This window comes from Schistocerca americana, chromosome 1 (assembly GCF_021461395.2).
Source record: "Schistocerca americana isolate TAMUIC-IGC-003095 chromosome 1, iqSchAmer2.1, whole genome shotgun sequence".
Classification (NCBI taxonomy): domain Eukaryota; kingdom Metazoa; phylum Arthropoda; class Insecta; order Orthoptera; family Acrididae; genus Schistocerca; species Schistocerca americana.
In genome coordinates this window covers 876920851-876938470 of record NC_060119.1, presented here as the reverse complement: position 1 = coordinate 876938470, position 17620 = coordinate 876920851, and the positions used below count along the sequence as shown (strand labels likewise).

Here is a 17620-nt window from a genome sequence, read left to right as displayed (position 1 = left end):
TGGACGCGGAATGCGAACTGTAATAGCTGCTTTTACGGAGAACCATCTGTCTTGCTGTCCTTATTTGACGACTGACTATCCAGGACGGTATATGGGGCGTACCTGTGACTCCAGCAGCGTTCCAGAGCAGGACGTGTGAAGCGCAGCCATACTTTAACATCAACAAATACGTGATGGATGTCGGAAACAATGATTGTGAGCGATGTTAACACATGCCAGGAGATCGTCGGAGGCCCTTGTTTGACCAAACATCGTTTAGCCTCATCCCTGAAAGGAATAAGTGGACATTACAGTTGGTGCATCCTCACGCAATCAGTACGACCAATTACGCCAATGACGGAGATTCGTTTCCCAGTCGCAGAGGTCACAAAGCACTACTCTAGCGATATTCCTCTTATGCAGAGTTGGAGACAATTCTTACAGACGGGCGATCACAGAGTGTGGAAGCTTTATGTATGCAGGAACGTGTCGAATGTGATATTTCACTAGAGTATCCAAATTTAATTATTCTTCTCTCTGTGACCCTACACCTCGTCATCTCTGGCAGTATAATTGGTTTGAAGCATAGCCACAGTTCACAAGATTTCCAAACGCCTGGAACTGTCAGCATGTGTATGTAGTCAGAGGTTTGGAAACGGCTCAGTCAGCGTGTCATTGGTGCAAAGGTGGACGTTAATATTATTTGAAATCACGGAGTGCAAATGTGCAAGTGATATTGTTAGACTATGTTTCACTTTGAACGAAGAGGTCATTGGGCTGCGTCGCCAAGTTACATGCAGCTGCTTTATTCAGGAACAATACGAATTCCACCGTATACTCTGCCGTGACATGCTGTGCGCGTCGTTTCCTTCTCATAGGGAGTGTGAAGCGTCGGTAAGGTCGTCGAAATGTGCTAATACCGGTGAGAAACAGATTAAACTGTTCTAGCCATTACTTCCACTGTTCATTCTTACTTGAATGTCTTGCATTTTGGCGTATGGCACTTCTTTTCCAGTTAAAATCTGATGCTTTGTGTGTACGGGACTATTCATTCGCCTGCACTAACAGACATGGCAATTTTAAACGTCTTTTGCATCGTAAATTATTTTATGGCTGAATACTTCACTCCTTCCTGTGTCCCAATTAAGCTAGGCTGAAGGATATTTTAAAGCATTCGTTCTTCTAGTTTAATATTTATGAATCTTACTTGTTGTTTTCGAATTGTGATGAGTGCTGACAATAAACTTCATGCTTTTGTGCAACACACACTTTTCTTCCTCAGCGACGGGTACCCAAAAATATGATGCCATAAGTCGTTGATGGATGGCAATAGGAGACGTTGGTCCAGTTTTTTACATTATTATCTCCAAAATTCAACCCTAGCTGATGCAAATCTTAATATTACGGATGCCATTGGCTCCGTGACGTGATCTCGGCGCGCACCGCTTCTACGGCCGCCAGGACCGCCCGGGGACGACGGCCGCTGCTGCTGCTGCTGCTGCTGCTGCCTGTCCGCCTGGGTCGACCAGTCCGGAGCCGGAGGCTGTCGACCTCGCGATCGATACTGCGCACGTGTTCCGGTTCCGCGTTCGTCTCTGGGCCCGCTCTGTTGAGAGTCGATTGCTCGCATTGCACGCGCCACTACTCCATTTGCGGCGAAATCTGCGCACTGTGTCGGGATTACAAAGGCCCGTCGCTTTGTAGCCACTTGTGAACCGTTTCACTTGGCGAGCTGCCACATCGCAGGTTTGTAGAAGATCGTCCTTCGTCTGCAAAATGCCTGTCGCACCAATTGTCGCGCATCGTGTCCTCGGAAACGTTTTGCAGCAGCGTTGCTGAATGAAATTTTCTGTTTTCGAACTACGGCTTCAAAACCAGGTTTTGTCGTCAGTTCTTTCATAGATGTTAAACAATAAGCGCCATCCTCACACGTGATGCATAATTTTAAAGGGTCGTTATAAAATCGTGAAACTTTGTTTTTTGGTAGTTGCAATAAATCACGAATTCAAAAGTAGGGCTACGTGGAGGTAAAAAAAAAATTAATTACAGGATACATACGCAAACGTTTTTAGACGAAACAGTTGCGTATAACGTAAATTACCGAAGTTTTTGGGTCGTGGTCGAAGAAATAGCCTCAGTTGGTTTTGGTGATCCTTAAATGATCTCCAACCGACTATCAGGCACAATTTTTTGGAATGCGCCCAGCATACCAGTAATGTCCACACGCTTCTAAACAGTAGCGAAGACCATCTCCACCGACGTCAAACCAAATCTCCCATTTGTAAGTACACGCATACACCACATCCGTGTCGCGTTAAAATAAAAGCAGGACGCACTTTCCTAACTAACTGTTGTTCAATACTGAAGTTGCTGTCGGCTTAGAACCGCGCACAGCTACGTGTAGAACACTCAGTGGCACAACTTCTGCCCGGCGAGTGCTACTGAGTGGGTCCAAAATTGTGTTAAGTATTTCGTGACAGCGTAATTTAACAACGAGGTGATTGGAAGTCGGGACACAACTGGTTATGAGTCCAAGCTGTGACGACATTGCCGTAGCATGACGCCCCCAACTATTCCATTGGTCCTGGCAACAGGAGTTCTCTCACGATGCTGCAGCTGTCTCAAATTTAGTCTTCAGTAACAGTACAGCTAAGGACGTGAGGAAGAAACTTTGCCGGCCGCGGTGGTCTCCCGGTTCTAGGCGCGCAGTCCGGAACCGCGCGACTGCTACGGTCGCCGGTTCGAATCCTGCCTCGGGCATGGGTGTGTGTGATGTCCTTAGGTTGGTTAGGTTTAAGTAGTTCTAAGTTCTAGGGGACTTATGACCTAAGATGTTGAGTCCTATAGTGCTCAGAGCCATTTGAACCAACCATTTGAAGAAACTTTAATTGTAAGATAAATAACTCTTCTGTAAAATTTGTATCCCATATTTTATTTGTGACTTTCGCACATTCACGTGGATTACCGCACGAACAACCGTGTCACGGGTTCATGAGTAGTTCCATTTTGACAAAGCGGTCATGAAAGGCAGTAAAACCTCTTTTCTGATCTCTGTCCCTATATTTTTTGCCTGCGGGGCCCTTGGCTCAGCACACAAGGAATGGATTCCTAAACTTTCGCCAGGTTGGCTCTGAGCACTATGGGACTTAACATCTATGGTCATCAGTCCCCTAGAACTTAGAACTACTTAAACCTAACTAACCTAAGGACATCACACAACACCCAGTCATCACGAGGCAGAGAAAATCCCTGACCCCGCCGGGAATCGAACCCGGGAACCCGAGCGCGGCAAGCGAGAACGCTACCGCACGACCACGAGCTGCGGACTTTCGCCAGGGCTCGTTTGATTTTTTGTGTGAAGGGTGTTAGAAGCACACCATCTTAAGAAGTCCGCAATAAGTAACAGCTGTAATACGATAGCTCTCTCCAGAAAAGCCTGTTACGATATTAAATCATAACCGGTATCTGAACACTTGCAACAAGTATCTGAAATAATTACCGCAGAAACATCTCTTCTTTTTATACTTGAAAACGACAGTTACGAATTATGCCCAAAATTTCGTAAAACACTCAGTGGAAATTTCTAGTTGAAGACTTTTTACGTAAGATGTCAGTTTTAGATAAGCGGCACCTAAGAGGTGCATTCAAGTTCTAAGGCCTCCGATTTTTTTTCTAATTAACTACTCATCCGAAATCGATGAAACTGGCGTTACTTCTCGACGTAATCGCCCTGCAGACGTACACATTTTTCACAACGCTGACGCCATGATTCCATGGCAGCGGCGAAGGCTTCTTTAGGAGTCTGTTTTGACCACTGGAAAATCGCTGAGGCAATAGCAGCACGGCTGGTGAATGTGCGGCCACGGAGAGTGTCTTTCATTGTTGGAAAAAGCCAAAAGTCACTAGGAGCCAGGTCAGGTGAGTAGGGAGCATGAGGAATCACTTGAAAGTTGTTATCACGAAGAAACTGTCGCGGACGTTAGCTCGATGTGCGGGTGCGTTGTCTTTGTGAAACAGCGCACGCGCAGCCCTTCCCGGACGTTTTTGTTGCAGTGCAGGAAGGAATTTGTTCTTCAAAACATTTTCGTAGGATGCACCTATTACCGTAGTGCCCTTTGGAACGCAGTGGGTAAGGATTACGCCCTCGCTGTCCCAGAACATGGACACCATCATTTTTTCAGCACTGGCGGTTACCCGAAATTTTTTTGGTGGCGGTGAATCTGTGTGCTTCCATTGAGCTAACTGGCGCTTTGTTTCTGGATTGAAAAATGGCATCCACGTCTCATCCATTGTCACAACTGACGAAAAGAAAGTCCCATTCATGCTGTCGTTGCACGTCAACATTGCTTGGCAACATGCCACACGGGCCGCCATGTGGTCGTCCGTCAGCATTCGTGGCACCCACCTGGATGACCCCCCAAAACAATTCTCTCCACTTTCTCGATCATGTCGTCAGACGGGCTTGTGCGAGCCCGAGGTTGTTTCGGTTTGTTGTCACACGATGTTCTGCCTTCATTAAACTGTCGCACCCACAAACGCACTTTCGACACATCCATAACTCCATCACCACGTCTCCTTCAACTGTCGATGAATTTCAATTGGTTTCACACCACGCAAATTCAGAAAACGAATGATTCCACGCTGTTCAAGTAAGGAAAACGTCGCCATTTTAAGTATTTAACCCTGCTGTTCTGTTCGGGTCTATATGACCCGAAACGAATATGAACGTTATTTTACATTATGTAAATACCAATATATATTTATGAAACTTTGTGACTTTGTCTGAAAATGGATGAGCAGCATGTGTTTTAAAAGGTTTTAAAAAAGTTTAAGAAGTTTGGGCTTCAACTGTAATAGTTGCATATGTAATGTTCGGGTCATAATGACCCGACACAAATATGTTTAGTGTAACTCGTATTTATTTCTAAAATCTGGAAATGGCGAAAATTATTTTTGTTGTGTTGTGTGGGAATAGTGACTGCATCATTCCAACTTACTCTCAACAATCACCTAAAGCTCCATGCGTTCACAACAATGGGCTTGTTTGTTGCTTTCCCCAGGAAATAATAATTGGCAGTTCTCAATAATTGGAATGCTTTGTTTCTGCCCAGTTTGACTTGTGACACCATGGCGATGAGACCATTGAATGATCGTGAGTTGGAAGAAATAGTAAATGCCTCACCAGATGAAGGATCACTTTCTGAGTTTGAAGATCACATCAGCAATGCATCTGAAAGCGAGTGTTCCGATGACAGTTACGACAGTCCACAGCCCATACAAAATAGTGTAGAGACTTTTCTTTCTAAAAATGGGAATATAGAATGGCAGTTGCATCCACCAGCACAACATGGTCGCCTACCAGCTTCGAACATCATCAAGAGTACCCCAGGAGTTACCAGGTATGCAGTCAGCAGAATATCTGATGTAAAATGTTCATTTGAAGCAGTATTTCACACAGCGCTTCAAAATGAAATAATAGAGATGACAAATATTGAAGGGCAGCGAGTTTATGGTGAACAGTGGACAGATATTGATGGTTCTGTTTTCCATGCATACTTAGGACTCTTACTCCTAGCGGGTGTATATCGATCTCATGGGGAGTCTACAAAAAGTTTGTGGGATAAAGATACTGGGCGAAACATATTTCGAGCAACCATGTCTCATGAAACATTCTGTAAGATATCACGTGTCCTGCGATTTGACAAGAAATCTACTAGAGAGGAAAGACGACGTACTGACAAACTTGCCGCAATTCGTAGTATTTGGGAGAAGTGGGTAGAGGTCCTTCCTAAACTGTATAATCCAGGAGAAAATGTTACTGTTGACGAGCAGTTAGTAGCATTTAGAGGTCGCTGTCCATTCAAGCAGTATATCCCAAGTAAACCGGCAAAATATGGGATCAAAATATGGACCATGTGTGACAGCAAAACTTCATACGTACTGAAAGCCCAAATTTATACAGGAAAGGTGAGTGGAGCGGCACCAGAAAGAAATCAGGGAATGAGGGTGGTATCTGATCTCACTTCTGAGTTACGTGGTCAGAATATCACGTGTGACAACTTTTTTACGTCGTACAATTTGGGGCAGCTGCTTCTGAAAAGGAAATTGACTATGTTGGGAACTATACGGAAAAATAAGCCGGAGCTTCCACACAAAATGACCAACAAGGAGGTACACAGCTCTTCATTTTACTTCACAAATGACACTACTGTGGTTAATTATATTCCTAAGAGACACAAGAATGTTGTACTTATGAGCACTCTCCACCATGATGCGGAAATCAGTGACAGGGCTGATAAGAAGCCAAAAATGATTTTGGACTATAATTCAACCAAAGGTGCTGTAGACACGCTTGATCAGTTATTAGGTACATATACATGCAAACGAAAAAGTAATAGGTGGCCAATGATAGTTTTCTACAATATTCTTGATGTTTCTGCTTATAATGCATACGTTTTGTGGATTTCGGTTGACCCTAATTGGAATGCAAGCAAATTGACTAGAAGGAGAATATTCTTGGAGGAACTTGGAAAGTCACTGATAAAAGAACATATTGCATCAAGAACGCATTTCCCAAGAACAGAAGATTCTTTGAGAATGGTCACAAGCATCCAAAACCCGAATGATGTGGGTGGTGTGTCAGAATCGGTAACAACAAGAAAATCTACAAAACGTGCACGCTGTAAGTTCTGTCCATCAAGTAATGACAATAAAACAAACATGGTGTGTGGAAAATGTAGTAAACATATTTGCAAGAAACATGTAACCTACTTGTGTCCACAGTGCAAGCAGTAAGAAAAGAACTGTAGTATTTTATAAGATGATTGTATTGAAAATTCTGTTGTTTCAAATTTATGTGAATACTTGTGCCTAAACTACAATCAGTAAGAAGAGAGGATTCTAAAGTTGTAGTGCTTTCTATGTTGGAATGTAATAAAAAAACTGTAGTGTGTTCTGTACTGTAGTGTGCTCTAAGATGAATATCTGTAATGACAACTGTCTGTTGTTAGAAAATGTCAATACTTACGTCTAAACTGTCAACAATAAGAATAGAAGTATGGAAAAACTGTAGTGCTTTCTAAGTTGAATGCCTGTAATGGAAACTGTCTGTTGTTTCAAATTTATGTGCATATTTAAATGAAAAATATCCCTCAATAAAGTTGTATGCATTGTTATTATTATTATTATTACCATTATTATTATTATTATTATTATTATTATTATTACTAACAAGGTACTGGAATAGAACAACAATGTCGATAGCTAAAACTGTACCAAAATTTATGTTTCTAAAGCATTTTGATATGTCGGGTCATATTGACCCGAACAGTATATATGTCAAGTAAAAGTGAACAGAACAGCAGGGTTAAAACAGTTCTCATTCTCGCCGCTGGCGGTAAAATTCCATCTGCCGTACGGTGCTGCCATCTCTGGGACGTATTGACAATGATCGCGGCCTCATTTGAAAACAATGCGCATGTTTCTATCTCTTTCCAGTCCAGAGAAAAAAAATCGGAGGCCTTAGAACTTGAATGCACCTCGTATATCTTGTCTCTGTAGTGAGCCATTCGTAGTCACGAAGTGGCTGCAACATGGGAAACACAAGAACCAGTCAGCCCAACGACGAGCCGCCCCACCCACTCGTATCCACACTTCGACTCTGGAGAATAGGAAGATTAGACTTTAATGTCACATCGAAAGCTGTTTGCTTCCGAAATTGTGGAAGGGGTCCTCTATATGCCCTGAATTCTGCAAAAGCGTGCCATGCATATTAACATAAATATAGCAGAAACCTTTTTCATAGCAGTAATGCTCTGTCGATACCGAACTCATTAGAGATGGTACACTAGATCATCTGTCTAAAAGTGGAGAAAGGCATTAACAGTGGACTTACTTAAGGCTCGTCGGGTTGTTGCTTTGCTATACATTATGTCACTTTCAAACTGGATGTAGGCGGCGCTGTAGGATAAGAAAGGTTGTACTGTGTAAGTAAAGTGCAGCTACTGACAGAGGTCCAGTGTCGGCTGTAATTATCGTGTGGTATCGAAATTTGGTAGATATGCTAACACGTTAATGCGGAATCGATTCGCGCTTGAAAAAATTTGTTACGATTTTGGGCCCAGGAGCAAATCTGGTACTGTACAGCATCTTATCGACGTCTCCAGTGTTCATGTTGAGCAAATTGTGTAAGCGGCCGTTAACAATAAAATCAGCATTATGCCTTTCTCAAGTGTGTGATCTTTTCTGCCTACGTCCCGTTCTTAATCCATTAAATATGGAAACATTTCTATTCGTCTTTCTTGCATTCACAGCGTGAGATTTGCACCTGGTGGCCAAAATTGGAACTAATTTTTTTTCCAGCGTAGATCGGTTCTGCAGTAACGCATTACCATATCTACCAGGTTTTGCATTACCATATCTACCAGGTTTCGCTATTGGCAACGGCCTTGCCGCAGTGGATACACCGGTTCCCGTGGGATCACCGAAGTTAAGCGCTGTCGGGCGTGGTTGGCACTTGGATGGGTGACCATCCAAGCCGCCATGCGCTGTTGCCATTTTTCGGGGTGCACTCAGCCTCGTGATGCCAATTGAGGAGTTACTCGACCGAATAGTAGCGGATTCGGTCAAGAATACCATCACAACGACCGGGAGAGCGGTGTGCTGACCCCACGCCCCTCCTATCCACATCCTCCTCGGAGGATGACACGGCGGTCGGATGGTCCCGGTAGGCTACTCGTGGCCTGAAGACGGAGTGCTTTTTTTTTTTACCAGGTTTCGCTGCCATGCGATAATTAAGAGCCCACATTGGACCTTTGTGAGTAGCTGCACTGTAATAATACCACCCGGTACATCGAAGTTTATTCGCTGACTGCGAATTCCTTGCCATCAGTTTTATTGGGTACAGATCTACTACCCAATAATGATGTGCCGGACCGAGGTTCGAAGCCCGATTTTCCGGTCATGGCGATTGGTCGCCTTACCGGCTTCATCTATCTGTGCACGCTTCCCGGACGTACGCAAACTTACACATGTCACACATATCGCAGTTCACGAAATTTCTCACTTAGAGATCAAAACATTATTTGGATTCCTACAAGAGGGAAAATGAGACAACGAGGAATCGAGACTAGCATTACTATCGACGTATGCCTGCCTAAGCTTGTAATACTTGAGTGGGTTGTAGATCTATACCTAATGCAGCTGATGTCAAGGAATTAGCCGTCAGCGAGTAAATTTCGAAGTATTTCGTACCGCTGTGGATCGTCAGTAGAGTTTGATCTTTCAGACATGCATGTAAGATTGAGTTGATTTTAATATCCCGTCGATATGGTGCTCATTAGAGACTAAGTCAGTTGAACTAGGACAAAGACGGGAATAGGCCGTGGCGTCTTTGACGGTATCATTCCAGCATTATCCTGGTGTGGTTTAGGAAAACTTTGGAGCCCCTGAAGCAGTTCCACCACTGGGTAAGTAGAACGCTGACACTCAGGTTGTCTTTTTTTACACTGAGCCACCTGGTTCGATAGTGAAAGATCGTATCTGTTTTAGCAGCGCGCCGGACAGAACGGCAAGCTTCAGAACTTAGCCTTTGTTGAATTGCTGCATAACAAAGACACAGTGTGCCCGCCCGGTTGGCCGTTCGGAGACACGGCTTTCCGGGCGGGAAGGAGCGGCTGGTCCCCGGCACGAATCCGCCAGTCTGTGGATGGTTTTTAGGCGGTTTTCCATCTGCCTCGGCGAATGCAGGCTGGTTCCCCTTATTCCGCCTCAGTTACACTATGTCGGCGATTGCTGTGCAAACAAGTTCTCCACGTACGCGTACACCACCATTACTCTACCACGCAAACATAGGGCCTACACTCGTGTGGTGTGAGACGTTCCCTGGGAGGGTCCACCGGGGGCCGAACCGCACAATAACCCTAGGTTCGGTGTGGGGCGGCGGAGGGGTGAAGTGGGGTTGTGGACCACTGCGGCTGCGACGGGGACGGACCCTTCCGTCGTTTCTAGGTCCCCGGTTATCATACAATACAATACAAGACACAGTGGTTCGCGAACCACAAGGGAGAGAGCCGATGCTCTAGCAGCGTGGTGCAGCTGTAACGACGCAGTGCGCGACGTGACTAGTCCTGTGTGACGTGACTGTAGTCCGATCGACGAACCACGGCGGATCGCGAATGTCGAGGCATGGACAGGAATGGCGTTGTTGATTATCCCAAGCGACAGTTGCGGTACGTGTATGCGCGTGCTCTCCTCGTGAGGGAAGCGTACATCATGCAAATTATGTCTCTCGCTTGCTTGTGCAGAATTTACCACGTACCACCACCATCAGCGATGACAGCTCGCAAAGAATGAAACTGAAATTCACTAAACAAATCGCTACGATCACATTTAATGCTCGCATTAGCTACAGCAGAGCGCTCATATCACTACTGAACGCTCATTGGTTGTCGGTGTATGCGTGACGTAGGTGCGCAGAACGAGCCGAAACTCGACCGTCTCGTTCGTGACGCCAACTGTAGAGTATAAGGCAGCACAGCCCCGCTGGTGGTGGAGACGTTGTTTTGCACGCCTCGACGGAGGCGGCAGCCGGCGTGGCGGGCCCCCCTGTATCGACCGGACCGGCGGAGCCCCCGCGTCTGGGCGCGCACGTGCGCCGCGTGCCACGCTGCGCCTCGCGAGAATTCGGCCGCCGCCGCGGCCAGCCGAGCCTGAAATGGGATCTGACTGGGCCAGCGGCCGCGTCCATCACACGCCCGGGCGCGGCTGCGATTCCGCTGCTTCACGCTTTCTGGCTCCCGGTGACGAGTGTTACAAGATTCGATTCAAATTCTTTCACGGACGATTTCTCAACCCTTCGTAGATCCCCCTTCTGCTCAAACAGTGATCTGAACTCCCTCGACAAAATGTCGCAGCTCGTTTAAGGAATTTTCTGAGTATTTGGGTGTAAGGGACAGTTGGTAACGATGCACACGCATTGTGCAGAATTTTCTGTATTAAGTATAATAATTATGCAAGATGTTAATAAATTAGCCGCTCGGTGTGGCAGAGCGGTTGTAGGCGATTCAGTCTGGAACTGCGCGACCGCTACGGTCACAGGTTCGAATCAAAAATGGTTCAAATGGCTCTGAGCACTATGCGACTTAACTTCTGAGGTCATCAGTCGCCTAGAACTTAGAACTAATTAAACCTAACTAACTTAAGAACATCACACACATCCATGCCCGTGGCAGGATTCGAACCTGCGACCGTAGCGGTCGCTCGGTTCCAGACTGTAGCGCTTAGAACCGCACGGCCACTCCGGCTGGCCAGGTTCGAATCCTGCCTCGGGCATGGATGTGTGTGATGTCCTTAGGTTGGTTAGGTTTACGTAGTTCTAAGTTCTAGAGGACTGATGACCTCAGATGTTAAGTCCCATGATGTTCAGAGCCATTTGTTAATAAATTACTTATACGAAGGTAACCTTTAATTGTGAAAAAGGTAAATAACTTACAGAAATGTTTGACATAGCACTGAGTGCAGCGTATCTTAGAGTTCTATTTGCAAATGATTAACATAGCTACCTTTTGCAACACGAAAAATGTCTCATCCGTAACCAATTTCTTGCCAAATCCTGTGAAGCAAGTTCGATATATCGTGGCAACTGCTTGTGATCTCCGTCGTTGCTTGTGTTTCCCGGAGGCGGGAGTCACAAACACCCTGTCTTTAATGCAACCCCATAAACAGAAGTCTGTTGGAGTTAAATGAGGTGACCGTGGTGACCATGATACTGTTCCACCACCTCCAGTCCGAGTCGGCACATTCTTGCGGAGATACGCGACAACTTCACGATGATAATGTGCTCATGCTCCATCCTGCTGGAAAATAAATTCTGTACCCGCATGCTGTTACAATTGAGGCAATAGATAATGTTCAAGCATGTTCAGGCAGGGTATGCCAGTTACAGTTGACTAGGCAAAAAAGTAAATGACCGTAATTCTTGTCCAAGCATACAGCAAAAAAAAAAAAAACTCAGGCGAGTCCCTTACATGTTCGATTACGTGACGCGGTTTTTGCTCACCCCGTATCCGAATATTATGCCGATTCACTTTATCGCAGGTATGGAAGGTGGCTTCGTCACTGAACACAATTTTATAAGAAAAATCATCTTCAGTCTGTATTTTGTTAAACATTTCTGCACAAAATTGACGTGGTTTTTGTCACTTTGTCCTAACAACAATTCTAATTCGTACGGTTTGAATGACAGGCTTTTCCTTAATACCCTCTACACTGCCACATTATGCATATTCAATTCTAAGCTGGCACGTCTCGTTGATTTACCCAGACTACGAATGTAAGAATGGTGAACTCGTTCAGTTGCTACGTCAGAGACTGCTGGCCGATCCTCATCTTACGTCCTTTGTGATACGCAGCCAGCTTACAAGCAATCCTGTCGGAGGAACATTCGCAACTGCGCATTATACCAGAAGTTGAAAATACCGCTACATTTGTAAAGTTTTTTATTTCTTTGTGTTAAATAAAGAACATTTCAACTGTAGCGGTATTTTCAACCTCTGGCAGCCAGCTTAGTTGAAAAGATTGCACCAGTTGAAAATAGTTTGTCCTATAAGCTGATGGCTTGCAATATTTATTCCTGAATTGTCTCTGAACATAGTAGCGGATTTGGATTTATCAAACCATAAACACCACTGCGCGCGCTCTGTGCTATTATATGACTCCATGGTGATTGTGATTGTTACAATAACTCATTCGCGCATGCCACCTACTAGGAACGTCGGGAACTAACACATGTGGCTTGGTGTCTTTCCATTGCAGAAGTACCCGCTTGCAATCACGAGTGGAGTGTACGAAAACATCGTACTTGGATGGGGTAGGGTCAGAAAATTTCAAAATTTTATTGATACGTTGTGAAGACCGTTTCGGCACACCCAAGGCTGCGGTACGTGCTACTGACCTGATTCTCACACGGTAAGGATTGCTGATCGGGGGACTACTTAGGTGGACTTCGTTCACAATGCCTGGCCAATGAGGGTGCGAGAGAATCACGTGATGCGCCAGACGCACGCAGCCAGGAGACGGAGCGTGATCGCTTCGCTCTCCAGCTCGTCAGCCTCCGGCCTGCTAAGACAGACCTCTTCCGCACTTCCATGCTACCTCCGGGACTTTCTTCTTTGAATGTATTACTTCATTATTTTAGTGAATTCCACTGACACGGATTCCAAACCCTAAACCACATCCGCCGCCATGTACGGAATAAAATGAAGTATATCTGTAAACAGTGATTTTTCTTGGCGCAATCAGCTGCTGACATTTTAATAAATCACTATTTAACGCATAAACTAGCAAAAAAATCAACTGTTACTTCAAACCAAAGAGAGAGAAGAGTAAACAGTAACTTGTACGTGAAGATTTTGGAGCCAGCCGTCGCGCTTAGCGTTATAAGAGTAATGACTGTGACGTAGTTGCCGTTGCAGAAAGAAAAGATCAACATAGCGTCCTTGTACTGCTCTTCTATTGCATTCAGTAATCCCATACATGAGATGCATATCGACCAGCTCTTCATCGGTAAGCTTATCCGAACTGCTGCGTATCGCCGTTATGTACAACTAACACTGCCAGAAAAAAACCGACGCGGATCCGAGCAATACTGAATGCATCACGGAGGACAAAGAGTAAAGTTGACATTACTATTGTCAATAACAAGCAGCGTGAGTGAATCAGTTTTCTTCCAAACAGTACACACCACGCGTAGTATCGACCTTTGCTCTGTTATGCAGACATTTTCAGTGCATTGCAGATACGAAGATAAATGGGGGAAAGCGAGCCACAATACCAAAATACTCGGAAAATATTTCCCGAAGAACCTCAGAAATTCAGGTTCGCCGCGGATACATTCACGACGCGCCACGATGGTCATGGGATGATTATCAGATGGATTTCGCTATGTTCACGCGTAAAATTGCACTTTGGGCGTGCACATGTAGTGTTTGTTCGTAGGACATGTAGTGTTCGTTCGTAGTCAGCAATGTAACGAGGATGTTATGCATCTCTACCGCACGCTTTACTGAGGGATCTTTTCCACTGTAAACAGAGTCCGCTGCTGCGGTCTGACTGGCTATAACAGATTCAGTTACCTGCGACTCCTAAACAATTTCCACGTACCTGTAACTTCGTATTTAACAGCAGACTGCTGTAAGGGATATTGCCACCGCAAATATGTTCTATAAATAATTTTCAAACATATTGATGCTCTTCACCGATATTTTTATTTTTATAATTTTTCATTAATTGTTATGTAATCTTACCTACTCGTTTTTCTTTAATTTTTTTCTATGAATGACCGTAACTTGCAGTTTGCTTCAGGAAATGGTGCCTCCAGTAGTAAATTGAAGAAGGAAACATCTTTAAACAACCAAATATTCCGTAACCAGCGAACTTATTGCGACTGGAGCGTTATCTACAACAAGTATCGTCATGCCTAGTGCTTAATAGTAAATTTTTGCACGTGTAAAGCAATTTGAACAACACTCGGCATGTTTTATTTCGACAAATCAAAAGTATGTGATGTAGGATAGCAGTAGATCAAGTCACGGACTGAAAGATACAGTTTGCGCCCAGTCTTCGTGCTGTTTATTTAATATGTGCTTTTTTACAGAAAATTTATATCCAACACATAACATACGGAAATATACAGAAGATGTATGTAATCCACAACTTTTGGAAGATTAGAAAGAAACGTTGTATAGAAAGTTTAGTTTTATGTTAATTCCATGTGGCATGTTATTAACTTTCACTTTAATTTGAAATAAACTCTGTGTTACAAGTGTCAAATCCGAAAATTCCAAACTATTGATTAGGTTCGATACTACTGAGCCCACGCAGCCAGTCCAATATGCAACGAATTTGCTGGCTGATCCTAAGTGTACGGAAGTAGTATTTAACACACTGTCTACTTAAACTGTATTTTTCATGAATCAGTGTTGCTCGTTATATACTCTATACTATCAAAAGTATCCGGACACCCCCGAAAACATATAGTATGAAAAGTATCCGGACACCCCCCGAAAACATACGTTTTTCATATTGGGTGCATTGTGGTGCCACCTACTGCTAGGTACTCCATATCAACGACCTCAGTACTTATTAGACATCGTGAGAGAGCAGAATAGGGTGCTCCGCGGAACTCAGTGGACTTCGAACGTGATCAGGTGATTGGGAGTCACTTGTGTCAAACGTCTGTACGCGGGATCCTTAGGTCCACTGTTTCCGACGGGCTAGTGAAGTGGAAACGTGAAGGGACACGTACAGCACAAAAGCGTACAGGCCGACCTCGTCTGTTGACTGACAGAGACCTCCGACCGTTGAAGAGGGTCGTAATGTGTAATAGGCAGGCATCTATCCAGACCATCACACAGGAATTCCAAACTGCATCAGGATCCACTGCAAGTACTGTGACAGTTAGGCGGAAGGTGAGAAAACTTGGATTTCATGGTCGAGCGGCTGCTCATAAGCCACACATCACACCGGGAAAGCCGGCCGAAGTGGCCGTGCGGTTCTAGGCGCTGCAGTCTGGAACCGCGAGACCGCTACGGTCGCAGGTTCGAATCCTGCCTCGGGCATGGATGTGTGTGATGTCCTTAGGTTAGTTAGGTTTAACTAGTTCTACGTTCTAGGGGACTAATGACCTCAGAAGTTGAGTCCCATAGTGCTCCGAACCATTTGAACACCGGGAAATGCCAAAAGTCGGCTCACTTGGTGTAAGGTGCGTAAACCCTGGAAGATTGAACAGTGGAAAAACGTTGTGTGGAGTGACGAATCACGGTAACACAATGTGGCGATCCGATGGCAGGGTGTGGGCATGGCGAATGCCCGGTGAACGTCATCTGCCAGCGTGTGTAGTGCCAACAGTAAAATTCGGAGGCGGTGGTGTGGTCGCGTTTTTCATGGAGGGGGCTTTTCATCCCTTGTTGTTTTGCGTGGCACTACCTCAGCACAGGCCTACATTGATGTTTTAAGCATCTTCTTGCTTCCCACTGTTGAAGAGCAATTCGGGGATGGCGATTGCATCTTTCAACACGATCGAGCACCTATTCATAATGCACGGCCTGTGGCGGAGTGGCTACACGACAGTAAAATCCCTGTAATGGACTGGCCTGCACATAGTCCTGACCTGACTCCTGTAGAACACCTTTAGGATATTTTGGAACGCTGGCTTCGTGCCAGGCCTCGCCGATCGACATCGATACCTCTCCTCAGTGCAGTATTCCGTGAAGAATTGGCTGCCATTCCCCGAGAAACATTCCAGCACCTGATTGAACGTATGTTTGCGAGAGTGGAAGCTGTCATCAAGGCTAAGGGAGAGCCAACACCATACTGAATTCCAGCCTTACCGATGGAAGGCGCCACGAACTTGTAAGTGATTTTCAGCCAGGTGTCTGGATTCTTTTGATCACATAGTGTAGATGCAAATTTTGAAAATTTACTACAGATGTACAAATGGACACTAAGGTATAATATGGTAGATTAATTTACGTTTTGTTTTTTACTAACAATTCCCCTTAAGATTTGACGTTATAAATTAAAACGGACAACTATCTGTTCACAGGTAATAACCTACCTTTCTGTCTATAACCTATATTTTCTAATTGGAAAGCGTACGCCCCTTAAAATGTAAGAGAAGGCTGCAAAAATACTTACTAGAACTATGCGTATTGTGAAAAGTACTTTAGAAATTTAGAATACTCATACCTTCCATCCAGTAAAAAAGTTATCGATTACAACAAAATATACAGTGTTATGCTCTGTAAGTTTTCCAAAATTACAATCTATACTATAAGCCTTTGTCAAGATTTTCCATCCTCAGAAAATTCTAGGAATATCAAGGCTGAAAGATTATGGCAAGAAGAACATAACGAATCATGCTTCATTACCCAAGTGATGAAATACCAATGTACACAAAATAGAGCACAGAATGTACGTAAAAGATGTACAGCAATCTTCCATCTTAAGTACATATTAGCGATCGGTCTCAGCTACGCACAGTTAATTTACCTACTGCTGCACGACTTGTGTGGCGCAGCGGAAATAAATTGTATTCACAAATCTTACTCATTAACCAGTCTATCTATAAGCGAAACCCGTATCAAAATCCCAACAATACTTCCCGAGATTAGCCTTCAGACAGAAAAACTCGGCAGGGGATTTCAGTTTAGTAGTATGAATAAATATGTGCGTGCGTTCATACACTGAGCACACAACAGGCATATTTCCCACAGCAAATTTAGCAAGCGTGTAGCTTTCAAAGCCAACAACAACTCTGTCGCTATCAATATAACTGAAAATTGACCACATGAAACATATTGGCTAATTCTAAGGCGCGCACGGCAGGGAGCACTGAATAACTTGCCGCTGCCTCTGTGTATTCTCTACGTCTCTGGTGGCTACCAACGCCCCGCCGCATCTGTAGCGGTGAAGCGCCACATTTGGAAGCGACGCCGGAAGCCGCAGCAGGAGCAGCAGCAGCGCTTGCGTTTGAAGAGGTACGCTGTGTGTCTCTAAGCGGTGCGCTGTGTGTGGCTACACCCGTTATCGACCTGCTACCCACAGGCATCAAAAGCTGCCGCCGATAGCAGAGCGTCGCCCT

At 44.8% G+C, this 17620-nt stretch overlaps 1 protein-coding gene and 1 pseudogene across 1 annotated transcript in view; both read left to right on the top strand.

Moving 5' to 3' along the window:
• LOC124614112 (protein piccolo-like) overlaps positions 1-17620 on the top strand; it is a 1087733-nt gene that overhangs the window by 845736 nt on the left and 224377 nt on the right.
• Positions 8417-8534, top strand: LOC124558476 (annotated as a pseudogene).